The 13900-nt window shown below is 35.2% G+C and overlaps 1 non-coding gene across 1 annotated transcript; it reads right to left on the bottom strand.

Annotated features, from left to right (window-relative positions):
- Positions 1 to 13283: 13283 nt before the first annotated feature.
- Positions 13284 to 13417, bottom strand: LOC126026325 (small nucleolar RNA SNORA51). Its single transcript, XR_007501618.1, has one exon. It is a non-coding gene; the product is annotated as a small nucleolar RNA SNORA51 (small nucleolar RNA).
- Positions 13418 to 13900: the final 483 nt, after the last annotated feature.

Raw genomic sequence — 13900 nt, 5'->3', positions numbered from 1 at the left:
GGAAAGGAAGGAAATATCAAAAGGAAAGACAATCATAACCTGATTGTGAAAAATAGGCATTTATTTATATTTATCCATGAAAAATTATAAAAAGAGAAAAAAAACTTATGAGGATGATATAAAAATGTAATTACTTACCAAAAGAGGAGGAAAAAGAATGCTTTCTTAAAGTTTCCATAAATACAGTGTTGGAACAGACTTCTAGAAACTTAAAGAAAAACTTCACTCTAGTCTCCAGCCTATGACCTGTGCAAATACCAAGATCTCTAGTTACTGAGTCCTGATTTTATCAGCCATGACTGAGTGGAAAGTTCCCAGACAGCACAAAAGGACCTAGGGAAGAGAAAAAGAGCATGTTTGTAGCCTATAGTTATTCTCATGACAGTATGCTTCAAGGGCGGAGAAACCCTTTATCTCTTAGCCCAAGGGAATTCCCTTTCCAATCTCCCCAATATTGACTGTGCTTATGCAAAAAAAAGCACAAATTAATTTTTGTTATTGTTGTTGTTATTATTATTGTTGTTGTTTTATTTTTTGTGAGCTTTATTTTGTTCGTTTTTTTTTTATTTCAGGACTGTGGTTATTGTATGGTTGTCTTTCTTGCTGTGGTGCTTTTCCAGTTCTTTTGTTTATTTTTATATGATTTTTGTTTTTCTTTCTTTTTCCCTTTCTTCTCTTAAATTGATATTTATAGCCCCTAGAAGGACTCCTTCCATTTCTTTCTTGTTTGATTTTACACCCCCCCCATTTTTTCTCTCTTTTTTTTCTTTTTTCTTTTTTCTTCCCTCCAAACAGAACCACATAACTTGAACCATCTTGTTCTGCCTCACAAATTGAGGGGGAAATAATGGAGGGTACCAAGACCAAACAGGTGTGTAAGCATTGAGTAGAAATAAAAATGATCAGACTTAAACACCGAATCCAAAACCAACTACAATAGAATCAATACCCAATCTAAAACAAGATAGACACAGAAGGGACCACTTATACTAACAGCCCTGGGGTCAAAGGAGGGGGATATGGGATGCATGCTGGAAACAGGGGTGGAGGGAGGACAACAGTGGTGGTGGAAATGTCCCTGATTCAATGTCACTATGTACCTAAAATATTACTGTGAAAGATTTGTAATCCACTTTGGTCAAAATAAAAATGATTTAATTAATAAAAGTTTCCATAATTAAAAATATTTTTAGATTCCAATTAGTCAATACTTAACAAAGTGTATCTACATAATATATGCCTGTAAAAGGGCATGAAATGGCCAATTAATCAAGGCTGGCAAGATAATTTAGGAGGTAGGACACCTATTAGGGCAGGGGTCTCAAACTCAATTTACCTGGGGGCCGCAGGAGGCAAAGTCGGGGTGAGGCAGGGCCACATAAGGGATTTCGCTTACCGAATATTCGCAATAAAAATCGCATTAGTAAGAAAAAAAATCGCAAAAAATTGCATTAAACATTTGCATACCCCGAACGGAACTGCTCGGGGTATGCGAATGTTTAATATGATTTTTTTCTTACTAATGCGATTTTTATTGTGATTTTTCGGTAAGCGAATAATTGCAAATACTGCGCTATTTGAAGGCCAGCTGCGGGCCACAAAATGTTGTAAGGAGTGCCACAAACGCGGGCCTCGAGTTTGAGACCCCTGTATTAGGGTGTCCCAATTTGTTCACCAGCCCCTCAATTCTCCAGCACTGCCAGGAGTCACTCCAAAGTACAGGGCTAACACCAGGTATACTCCCCAACAAAACAAGTCATATGATCTCTTTCAAAATGTTAATAGTAAATAAAGCAGAAGCTATCCTTGTATATTACAATTATGACCATTTATGACTTCCCATGTTGTAAGCATTTTATAGAGTACTTGGATTTTATTAAGTTTCTCTGATATAGGAATTAGAGTAGATAAGTATATATATAGTAGATAAGAGAATTGAGATATAAAAAGAAAATATCTAATGTCATTCTATAACATACATAGAGTGATGATTTGATGTTTTGTCACCATTTCTAAGTAGCTCTGAGGCTGTGTATGTTTTAGCACATTTCAAAAAAATGAGATGAGCTAGTTTTTACATAACATTAATGAACAATGTATCAGAGCAGACATTTGATGAAGTATAATTTGAGTCTAAATGGATAGGCCTATTACATTTATTTTGGATTATATTGCAAGTTCTTAATATAGACTTAATTTCATTATATATATATATATATATATATATATATATATATATATATATATATATAAGATGAGTCTTTTGGGGACCAAAGAGCCCTATTAAATAAGGTGCAAATGTGCCCTTCCTTGAAACCAGGAATGCACTCTGACCTTTTTGTTTTATTGTTGATTGATGGTGAGATACAAGTTACAACGTTGTTCATTATTACACACTGAACTTTAAATATGGTTGTATTTATAACTTTTGGGGGAGATACACAATGTTGCTCTGGGCTTACTCCCGACTTTGTACTCAGGGATCACTCCTGACAGGACTCAGAGAACGATGCTAAAGATCCATCCTGGGTCAGCCTCATGCAAGGAAAATACCCTATCTTCTGTATTCTCTTTCTGACCAATATTGTAGTTATTTTTAAAATTCTTATTAAGTTACTGTGATTTATAATACTGTTATTGATACTTTAACTCCATACTTACTACCAATGTGTTCGTTTCCTTCACCAAAATCCCCAAAATCACTGCTATTAAAAAAAAATCTGTTTTCCTCCCCTCATTTCTCCAACACCTTTTCCTATTTTGTGGGGGAGGGTTATCATGAATGGATGTTGGATTTTATATAAAGCCTGCTCTGCATTCATGTATACAACCATATAATATTGATCTTTCCTTTTGTTAATATTATGCATTAATATAACATTAATTTATTAATGTTATTAATTACATGTTAATACTATAATAATTATACATTAATTGATTAATATAATATTAATACATATACTTGAGTATATTTAACTATTCTTTAATCCTTGGTATACACGCCTGTCGATCATGATGTATAAAATTTTTGATAATTAGTGAATTCAATTCAGTAGGATTTTGTTGAAGATCTTTGCATCGGTATTCATGAAGGATATTGGTCTACTATTTTCTATTTTAGTAGTGTCTCTGTCTGGTTTTGGTTTTAGTGTTTTGTCCTCAGAATATCTTAAAGAGGATTTAAGTTTCCTAGATATTTTGGAAGAACTTGAGGAGTATAGGCACTAAATCTTCTTTGAAATTTTTATTTTATTTTGGAGCCACACCCCACAGTATTCAGGGGACTCCTGTGTCTGTGTTCAGGAATTAATCCTAAGTGATTTTGAGGTTCTGGAAATTTTGGTTCACTGCATGCAAAGTAACCACACTATATCTCCAGATCTTCTTTGAAATTTTGATATACCTCACTAATGAACTTGTCTGGGCCTGGGCTATTTATTGTTCTTGGGGATATTTTTAATTACTATTTTAATTTTTCTTATTCATGATTTATCTGGTCAGATTTTTTCTTTCCCCTTGGTTAAATTTTGGTAGTTTGTATAACTATAAGAGCTTACACATTTCTTTTAGGTTCTTATGCTTCATGACATTAAATTATTCCTAATAAGGTTAAGTTATTCTTTTTTTAAATAATATTTTATTTAAACACCTTGGTTACAAACATGATTGTTGTTGGGTTTCAGTCATATAAGAGGACACCCCCTGTTGCAAGTCAGTCCCTGAAGAAGTTGACTGATAGAGGGATGGAGGATGAGGCCTTTCTCTTCCAGCTCGGAGCACGCATCTGCCACCCTGTCTAGCCGACGGTTCTGAGGTGAAACAGCAGGTAAACAGCTCGCAGACAGTCAGGCTCATGGAAATATTCGCTTTATTCGGTGGACAAGACTGAAGTCCAAAGACTCAGCCTCAGTTCCAGCAAAAAAAAACCCCGCCTTCCACAGACCCTTGTTTTTATGCCCCAGAATCAGGTACCACCCAATGGTGGGATCAGATACCAACCAATGGTGGAAGCAGAATTAGGTACTACCCTAGGGTGGGGGCAGAATGCCAGGTCACACCCTAGGGTAGGGCACAATCACCAATCAGGTTAGGGTGAGTAACATAGTAATCCCCTAAAATATTTACATACACAACCCCCTATCACCAGTACAACATGGTAGCCTTTTTATAATCTTTTTATTTTTATGATAGGTCTGTTGTAATATCTCTTCTATAATTTCTGATACAGTTTATTGAGTTTTTTCTCTCTCTTTTTCTTGGGCAAACGTAAATTTTTGTCAGTCTTTTTTTTTTTTTAATAAAATCTTTATTTAAGCACCATGATTACAAGCATGACTGTAGTTGGGTTTCAGTCATAACAGACCACCCCTTTCACCAGTGCAACATTCCCACCACCAATGCCCCCCCTCCATACTTCCCAATCCTTCCTTGCCTGTATTTGAGACAGGTATTCTACTTCTCTCGCTCATTAAATCTTGTTGATTTTTAATTTTTTTTCAAAGAATCAGGTCTTGGTTTCACCGACTTTTTATATTGCTCTTTGATTGTTTTCTATATCAATATTTTCTCTTTAAATTTTGATTATCTAATTTATTCTAATAACTTTGGGGTTAATTTAAAGCTTTTTATTTTATATTCTTTTAGCTATGAGTTTAAGACATTTTTGAGATTTTATTATTCCTGATGTGATCTTGAATAATTATATACTTCCCTTAATATTACTTTTACTGTTCCCATAAGAGCTGGCTTTTTTTTTCCCATTCTCATTCTCCTCAGTTTTGAAGAATTATATTATTCTTTGATTTCCTCTTAGATACAATAATCTAACAACATTTTCTTTACATTTACCAAATATTTAATCTTTCCCCAAATTTACTTGTTGGATTTATTTCTATTTTTGTGACTTTGGTCCCAGGATATATAGATAGTATAATTTCTATTTTTGTTATTTTATGGATGTTTGAGTTATGTCCTAGCATGTGACCAACCCTGAAGAATGTTTCATATGTACTTTAGAAGCATGTATATTTGTGATGTATTTTATTTTATATATATGTATGTATAATTTTTATTTAAGCACCATGATTACAAGCATGACTGTAGTTGAGTTTCAGTCATAAAGAGAACACCCCCCTTCACCAGTGCAACATTACAACTCCCAAACCCCCCCCTCTTTCCCAACCCCTGTATGTATTCAAGACAGGCATTTTACTTCTCTCACTCATTAAGGTAGTCATGATAGTTGTTAGTGTAGTTATTTCCCTAACTGCACTCAATACTCTTTGTGGTGGACTTCATATTCTGAGCCAGTCTTTCTGGCTTTCATATCTATTGTTTCTGGGCATTATTATAATAGTATCCTTAATTTTTCTTAAAACCCATAGATGAGTGAGACTATTCTGCATCTCTCTCTCTCTGACTTATTTCACTCAGCATAATCGAGTTCATGTACATCCACGTATAGAAAAATTTCATGACTTCATCTCTCCTGATGGCTGCATAATATTCCATTGTGTACATGTACCACAGTTTCTTTAGCCATTTATCTGTTGAAGAAGATCTTGGTTATTTCCAAAGTCTGGCTATTGTAAATACAAGGTACTGACAGAACAAGGAAAAAAACATCTAGCCCCATCAAAAAAAGGGAGAAGAAATGAACAGACACTTCCTCAAAGAAGAAATATAAATGGCCGAACAATACATGAAAAAATGCTCCATATCAGTAATCATCAGGGAGTTGCAAATCAAAATAACTATGAGGTACCATCTCTCGCCACAGAGACTGGCACACATCAGAAAAAAACAAGAACAATTTATGCTGGTAGGGATGTGGAGAGAAAGGAACTCGTCTTCACTGCTGGTAGGAATGCTGTCTAGTCCAGCCTTTAAGAAAAACAATATGGAAATTCCTCCAAAAACTGGTAATTGAGCTCCCACATGATCCAGCTATATCACTCCTAGGGACATACCCTAGGCACACAAAAATACAATTCAAAAATACCTTCCTCAAACCTATATTCATTGCAGCGCTATCTATAATTTATGGTGTATTTTGGGGAGTGTAATAGTTTTCTGAATATGACACTGATTTTTTTTGGGGGGGCATACCTAGCAGCGCTCAGGGGTTACTCTTGGTTATGCACTCAGAAATCACTCCTGGCAGGCTCAGGGGACCATATGGGATGCCGGGATTTGAACCACCATCCTTCTGCATGCAAGGCAAATGCTCTACCTCGATGCCATTTCTCTGGCCCCGATTTTTTTTTAAATTATATTACATTCACATCATGTTTTCTTCTCCTGCTCTACTGTAATTGTATGTTATACATAATTATAGATAAATAGGAAATTAAGTGTTTCACATGAAGTATTAAAGATACAATTCTCCGAAAGATAGGATAAGTAATGCTGCAAGTTTATTAAGTAGTAGCAATTTCTTTTTTGTTTGTTTTGTTTTATTTGTTTTGCTTTGGGGCCACACCCTGTGACGCTCAGGGGTTACTCCTGGCTATGCGCTCAGAAATTGCTCCTGGCTTGGGAGACCATCTGGGATGCCATGGGATCTAACCACGGTTCCTCCTAGGTTAGTGCATGCAAGGCAAATGCCCTTCTGCTTGGGTCACTGCTCCGGCCTCTCTCTTTTTAATTTACTGTAAAATTACAAAGATATTTAATGTATACACTGAGATACAAAGTTACTTCAGTCATAAAATTTCTTCACTTCTGTCCACTTCCCTCCACCGTGCCTTTCCCCTTGTGGCTTCACAAATACCAATCAGTCGCAACATTCTCTTTATTCCCCTTTATATGTAAACTAAATCATAGGTATATAGGACAAAATAACACAACCTCTGTGAATCAATATTACCTCAAAGCTTCATATGACAAAAATACTTTGCTAAAAACTTATGAAAAAAATGAAGTTTGAGTAAAATACAAATGCTAAAATAAGGGATGTAGCAAGAATCCTGGGCTCGAAGAGCTAGAAGAGTTGTATTAGTATGATGTGACATTGCTCTACAAAAGTGCTTTTCCCATATAATTGGAGATTTTCTTTATTTCCTTTTTGAGGGAAGGCCACATCTGACATTCTCAGAGGCTCTGTGTTTGGCGATGGCTCCCTGAAATGCTCAGGATGTCATGAGTTGGGATTGAATTAAGGACTTCTACGTGCAAAGCAGATGCTCAGTATGTTGAGCTATCTCTTCAGTCTTTTAAAAGGCTATTTTCAATTCCTTCCACCCTTCTTTATAAACAAAATTTATTGTCAGGGATATTCAGCTTACAGTGTAAATTGTGTGTGAAAAATTCATAAAGACAATAAACTTGAGAGTTAAAATTCAAATATACATCTCTTGTTGAATATTGTTAATTCTACCAAATAATGGAAATGAATACATTAGCCTGCTCTTTTATATCTAGCAATTCTGCCCTACCCACTGGGATTCTACTAGAGAAGTTGAAACAAGATTTGACTTTAAACTCTACACATTATAATTATATAAAAGATTTTTTTCCTTTTGATGTTCATTAAGAGGAAAGAGTAGGGAGCAGTTTCCTGATAGAATATGGGCAGTGGGGAGCATTATAGAAACAAAGGCAAAAGAAACACCCATCTCTTGCATTCATTATGTTCTGCGAACAATAAATTCCATGAGTTCTGCAACCCTTCAGTGTATGTGAGATTCTGGTTCTATTCTTGGTTGCCACACATAATACCTCAACCTTGTAATTTACACATAAAAAACATAATTCCTATTTCCCCAATCAACAAAGGAGGTGCTTTTTTGATAAGGAGTGTTTTGATAACAGACAAGATGAAAAGCTCTTTTGGAACATTTGTAGTTAGTTTCATTAAAATGTATGACTATATCAAGTCATAATCTTTCCAATCTCTTGTTTGCTACTTAAATTTTTTTAAGTATAGAGAATAGCATAAAATATGTAAAATAAATAATAAAATGCAGTATATATATCTACCAGAAATAGACTATGTATGATTTTAGTATGGTTAAAGTCAATAACTATGTGCAAGTAAAATTTTGCTTTGAAAAAAGGTTTTTTTAAATAAATTATAACAAATGGAACTAATTAAATTCTTATCAAGCATAATTATTTAAATACAAGTAAATTGTGGATTTTATTTTTTTAAAACTTTGTTTTTGCCAAACAACTGTCCAATTCTTCATGTTTTCTGACCTTAACGCATAGTATTATTTTACAGGTTTTGAAATAAATGTTGCATGACTGAGACATTTTACCCATATTATTAAGCATTTGCCATACAAATCTATGAGTATCTTCTAAATTAAAGTTACAGAAAAAGAAATGACAGTAATCTGGACAATATTTTGCTCAGAAACTTATGCACAAATTGTTCAGCTAACAAAGTTCCAGAGTTAAACCCTTAGGATTTCCAATGTTGAGAATTTTTGAACAGAAAATAACAACCTAGTGGTGATTAATGATCTGTGATCTTATTTATTTATTTATTTATTTATTTATTGGAGGGCCACACCCAGTGATACTCAGGGGCTACTCCTGGCTATGCGCTCAGAAATCACTCCTAGCTCGGGGGACCATATGGGACTGCAGGGAATCAAACCATTGTCCATCCTAGGCTAGCGCGAACAAAACACCTTACTGTTTGCGCCACCACTCTGGCCCCTAATCTGTGATTTCAAAGAAATTATATTAGAGAAGAAAACATCTGTGATTTCTCCTAAACAGAAAAAGAATAATTCCTGTGTTATCTCTCTGGCCCAGTACTTTAAAATATCTTAATTCTTGATATTGCTATTCTCTCCTAGAAAGTTTATTTCCCCCCCTTTTTTCTTGTTAGGTCATGTTCTTTGATTACATTTCTCAACCTTCTACACTATTTTCCTCACAGATCTTTGGTGAAAAATTAATCACATGACTAGTGATGTCAAGAGATGAGCAAACTGCTGCATGTGTCTTACTTAAGGAGAACAGTTTTTTTTTTTTGGAATTCCTAGTTTTCACTTTCCTGTTAGCTGGCTAGATAAAGACCAGCTTTGCCTTTGGAAGTATAATAAATAACCTGCAAGATGAATAGCATTATCATGAAAGTCATCCATTTTCCTAATGTCACTAGAGAGGCTGAACCCCTCACCCAGTTGAGAATGCCCTCGAAATAGTTACATGCAAAGAGAAAGAGACCTCAACTTTTCAGGAGGCTTCTTAAACTCTTTCTACTAGTTCCCTCTTCCAAGAAAAGAAATACAAACACCCCCCCCACATAAACCCTCTGATTTATTATGTGGTTGACTTTGAAATCATTTTTGAGCATTTGCATGCTTTGAAACATTATTGCCAAATTCTTCATGACCCTTCACATTCATTTACCCCATATGGAGTCCTGATCCACAGCTTAAGAAGGTTGTTTTTATACCATCATCATTGAAGCAATGCATTTTTATGCATAGTTATTTTAGCAACTTATTCCTTTTTCTAAGTCAATGAAGGATTACTGACTTTATTTGACAGGTTAAGAAAAGTGAGTTTTCTGGAGAAAAAACACAAAATTTTTCACTTTTCCTTTTCTTGCTCAGGAGAGTGTAATTTTACTGAAATACAGTGAATTCCTTTAGATTGGGACAAATAGAGACCTTTTTTTCTATTGCTATTTCTAAGGGCCCAGGATCAGAGAACTCCCCAAACTTCAAAGTCAAAACTCTTGAGGTCTTAGATGAGCAACCATTTGATTAGCAGTTCGTCTCAAGATATTTGCTTTCTTACAGTCTATACTTATTGATAGAAATTCAAACAATAGCTTTCTGGGTTACAAGTTATATGGCATCATTATAGCTTATCTCAACACCTCTGACAACAATATAGTAAGAAAGGCTTCTTTCCATGTGAGTTTCTCATGAATTCCTAACTTGTAGGGAGTATTTTATTTCTTACCAAGTAAAAACGTCAATGATCTTATTCTAAAAATGCCAAGTAAGTATACAATTAACACCCAATTTGTGTTCTGCCGAGCAAAAGGCACATCTGTAAAACTATAATCATCACGAAATAAATGACTACGTTCCCTCAGTGTGTCAATAAGGCAAATATCCTTGAGAGTAAATCAAGACAAGTGGGAAGCCAGCTGGAAGACATTGAAACAGCCAAAGCAGGTGGGTTGGCGGGAGTTTGAGAAGATAAAGTATGGCACAAGGCATTGTACATTTACACAAAAGCAAGATGTATAACCTCTGTCAGGCTTTGAACTGAGCTAAATGCATGACTTATTTTTAAAAAGCTAGAAGTTGGGAACTGGTTAAACTAAGTGTCAAGACAAATTCTGAAGATGTTTGCTTACAATTAGCCTGTTATTTTATGATTCAGAAAGTTGCCAAACAGTGTCCGATGGCCCTTCGTTGAAGTATGATACTAAATGATGTGAGCAAGTGACTATTTCACCACAATAGCAGGGCGAAAAAATTCTTGTAAAAGAAAAAAGCTGGGAAGCTTTTGGGGAGCTGAAAACAGGCGAGGGGTGAATAACCTTCAACAGACTTCTTTATTGGGATAAAGCCAACACTGGACTGAACAGCCTTGAAGAGCTATAACACACATATGTGTAAACTTAAAAGGACAAAAAACCCATAATACTGATATGTAAAAGCAAGTTTATTGTGTATCCAGCAATACCGGCACTTTATTGAGAAGAGGCTACCTTGCTATTATGAATACACTTATACATAATACTTGATCTGATTTTGAAAGAATTATTTAGGACTTACACACTAAACTCTAAAACAATATTTATCTTCTTTCATTTGGTGCTTCAGTGAATATTTCAGTAAATACTAGCAGTCCATGTCTGTACATACACACATCCTAAAGAGTGACAGGATTTGGATCTCAAAAATCTCAAAGTTTGTCTTTTTTAATTTTTCCCATTAAAGATAAAAACAATGAACAAAAACTGACAAAACTATAAATTGTTAAAATCTGGGATCTTTTGGGGTCAGAGAGATAGCATGGAGGTAAGGTGTTTGCCTTGTATGCAGAAGGTTGGTGGTTCGAATTCCGGCATCTATATGATCCCCTGAGCCTGCCATGAGCAACTTCTGAGCATAGAGCCAGGAGTAACCCTTGAGTGCTACCGGGTGTGACCCAAAAACAAACAAACAAAAATCAAAACAAAATATGGGATATTTTATACCCAGATAAAAAAAGGTCTAATTAAATATAACAATGCAACTGGGAGATGCAGTTGTCAAGTCTTTGCAACAAAGCAAGTTGCCCTGTCTGTTTGGTAGAAAATAAAAAATACCCAAGCCATTTGCACTTTTGCTCACAATCACCAAAACTGTCACAACCAGAAATCTGAGCTAATGTATATTTTCTTGCACAAGTGTACCACTTCATGAAGTGGTCTGAGAGAAACTTTAATACAGTTTTTCCTAAATAAATTAGAGGTATCTTCTGTGAACATAACTTTAAAGGGGCATGGAGAAATATTATAGCTGTCAGAGTTAACAGATACAAATATAGGATGCTAATTTAGTTTAAATAAACCACAGACAATATTTAGTATAGTTATGTCAAAAATAGTAAAATAAAAGGGGCAAAATGGTGGCTAGCCTAGGATGGACCGCGGTTTGATCCCTGGTGTCCCATATGGTCCCCCAAGTCAGGAGCGATTTCTGAGTGCATAGTCAGGAGAAACCCCTAAGCGTCACCAGGTGTGGTCCCCAAACCAATATATATTTATATATAGTATATATATGTAAATATATAGTATATATATGTAAATATATATATATAGTAAAAAAGGACCATTCAATACTTTGTCATTGTCATTATTGCTGAAGATGTTTGCTTACCAATGGGTGCTGAAAATTGAGTTCAATGTCTCTTTTGCAAGGCAGAAAATCTACAGCTGAGTCACCTCCCCAGCCAAAAACATAGTTCTACATCTAAGCATTGGGCATATATATATACTAAAAATTATAACATTCATATAACCTTATGTTTAATCTGGAAATAGAAGTGAGAAAAACTTGACTTCAGTTAGACTTTACTGTTAGATGTTAGAGAAGGTGGGGTCTTTAGATAAGAGCAGAAAGGAAGGGAGTCATCAGAATCAGAGGGGGGGGGGCAATTCATCCAGACACTGAAAGCAAACTGCTTAGAACAAAACATACTGGGTCTCAACATACAAGAAGTACCCTTTCTAGTTTCCCTTGATATGAGACACACATTGCAGTTTCCACCCCTCCTCATACTCACCCCAGGATGTTCCCCTTCAGTGATCCAAATTCAAATAAGGCACACACTCAAGAGTCCAAATAAGTTACACACACACTCAAGCACTTAGAGCAATGGGAAAGCCTGGAAATACCAGGGGCAGAGATTAGCTTCAGTGGGAAAACCTAGGGTAAACCCAAACAGGAAACTCAGTGAGTTTGGTGTGACATGAGAGATGACTTAAGGTGCTGCTCTCACTCACATGATAACCCAATCCAATTTTCTTGGAGAGTAAGCATCTTTCCTTCTGTTTTTTTTTTTTTCCTAAATATTTCTACATCATCTGTCACTAGGCCTTTTGTTTTCTGAGTAAATTCTCTCTTAGGGTACAAGAATAGAGAATTGAGACAAAGGTTCTATTAAAAACATTTTTTTTGCCCTGGTAACATATTGGTTTCCTGATTTCATTGCAACATTTTACTGTGCAGAGTTATAGACCTACACATAAAAGTTTGAGGCTATGACAAAAGAAACTCTTGCAAGAATGGAATCAGCTCAGATTTAAAAAAAGATGGTGTATTGTTTACATTAAATATTTTAAGAATATTATAGGTCTTGAAAAGGTTACTATAATTAGGTTCAATACAGATATAAATAATTACAATGAAACTGTCTTTAGAAATTAGGAATCGGATTACATTGTATATTCATTGATTTGTCTTCTGGTTGATTTATAGGTAGATTTCGAAAAACATTTGTAAATGGAAGGAAATACAGATAATCACCAGTCAAAAACATACAGAGTTTATTTCTTAATAACAGAGGAAATATACTAAAGAAAAAACATATTTCGGAACATGAAAAGTAACTGTATCTCAGCATAAGAAAAATACTTTTATACATTGCTCAACATACACAATGGTAGCAAAAGAAAATGAATGCCATGAAACAAGAGCTGAAATTCATAAGCTTCAGTGGAGAATCAGAATAGAAGCAAAATAAAGAAAATTCATGTTAGAATTTTATATATATTAGAAACATTAAAATTTTACTTGTCAGTAAAGAAATTCTTTTTTTTTGTCCCCAATTCACAATACAGACCAGGCAGAGGGCCTGTGTTGAGGTGTATATGGGGTGCATTTACTGTACCTCCTCTTTCTATACAGTCAGTGTAAAGAACACAGCCTGTGGTAAGAATTGGGAGGACTTTTCTTTTCTTTTCTTTTCTTTTCTTTTCTTTTCTTTTTTTTTTTTGATTTTTTAATATATATATAATCCTTCACCAGTGCAACATTCCCATGACCAATATCCCAAGTGTCCTTCCTCCCTACCCCACACCGGCCTGTACTCTAGACAGGCTTTCTACTTCCCTTATTCAGTCACATTTTGTTCAGGAATTCTTTTTTTTTAATTTTTATTGTGATCATAATGACTTACATATCTTTCACAGTAGTAATTTACGTACATATTAAGATTGAATCAGGGGAATACCCATCACCAAATTTGTCCTCCTCCCATCCCAGTTCCCTTTCTGTAACCCATTTACCCCACCATCACCCGCCAGGCTTCTAGAGTAGGTGGACCCCTCTTTGTCTAGCTTGCTATTAGTGGTCATATATCTGTTTGGTCCTGGTACCCTCCCTTGTTTCCCCCTCTATTTAATAGGCGGAGCTAGATAAATCGAGTTATG

This window comes from Suncus etruscus, chromosome 13 (genome assembly GCF_024139225.1).
Source record: "Suncus etruscus isolate mSunEtr1 chromosome 13, mSunEtr1.pri.cur, whole genome shotgun sequence".
Classification (NCBI taxonomy): domain Eukaryota; kingdom Metazoa; phylum Chordata; class Mammalia; order Eulipotyphla; family Soricidae; genus Suncus; species Suncus etruscus.
The sequence above is the reverse complement of the archived record's forward strand: the minus strand, read 5'-3'. Positions and strand labels throughout refer to the sequence as shown.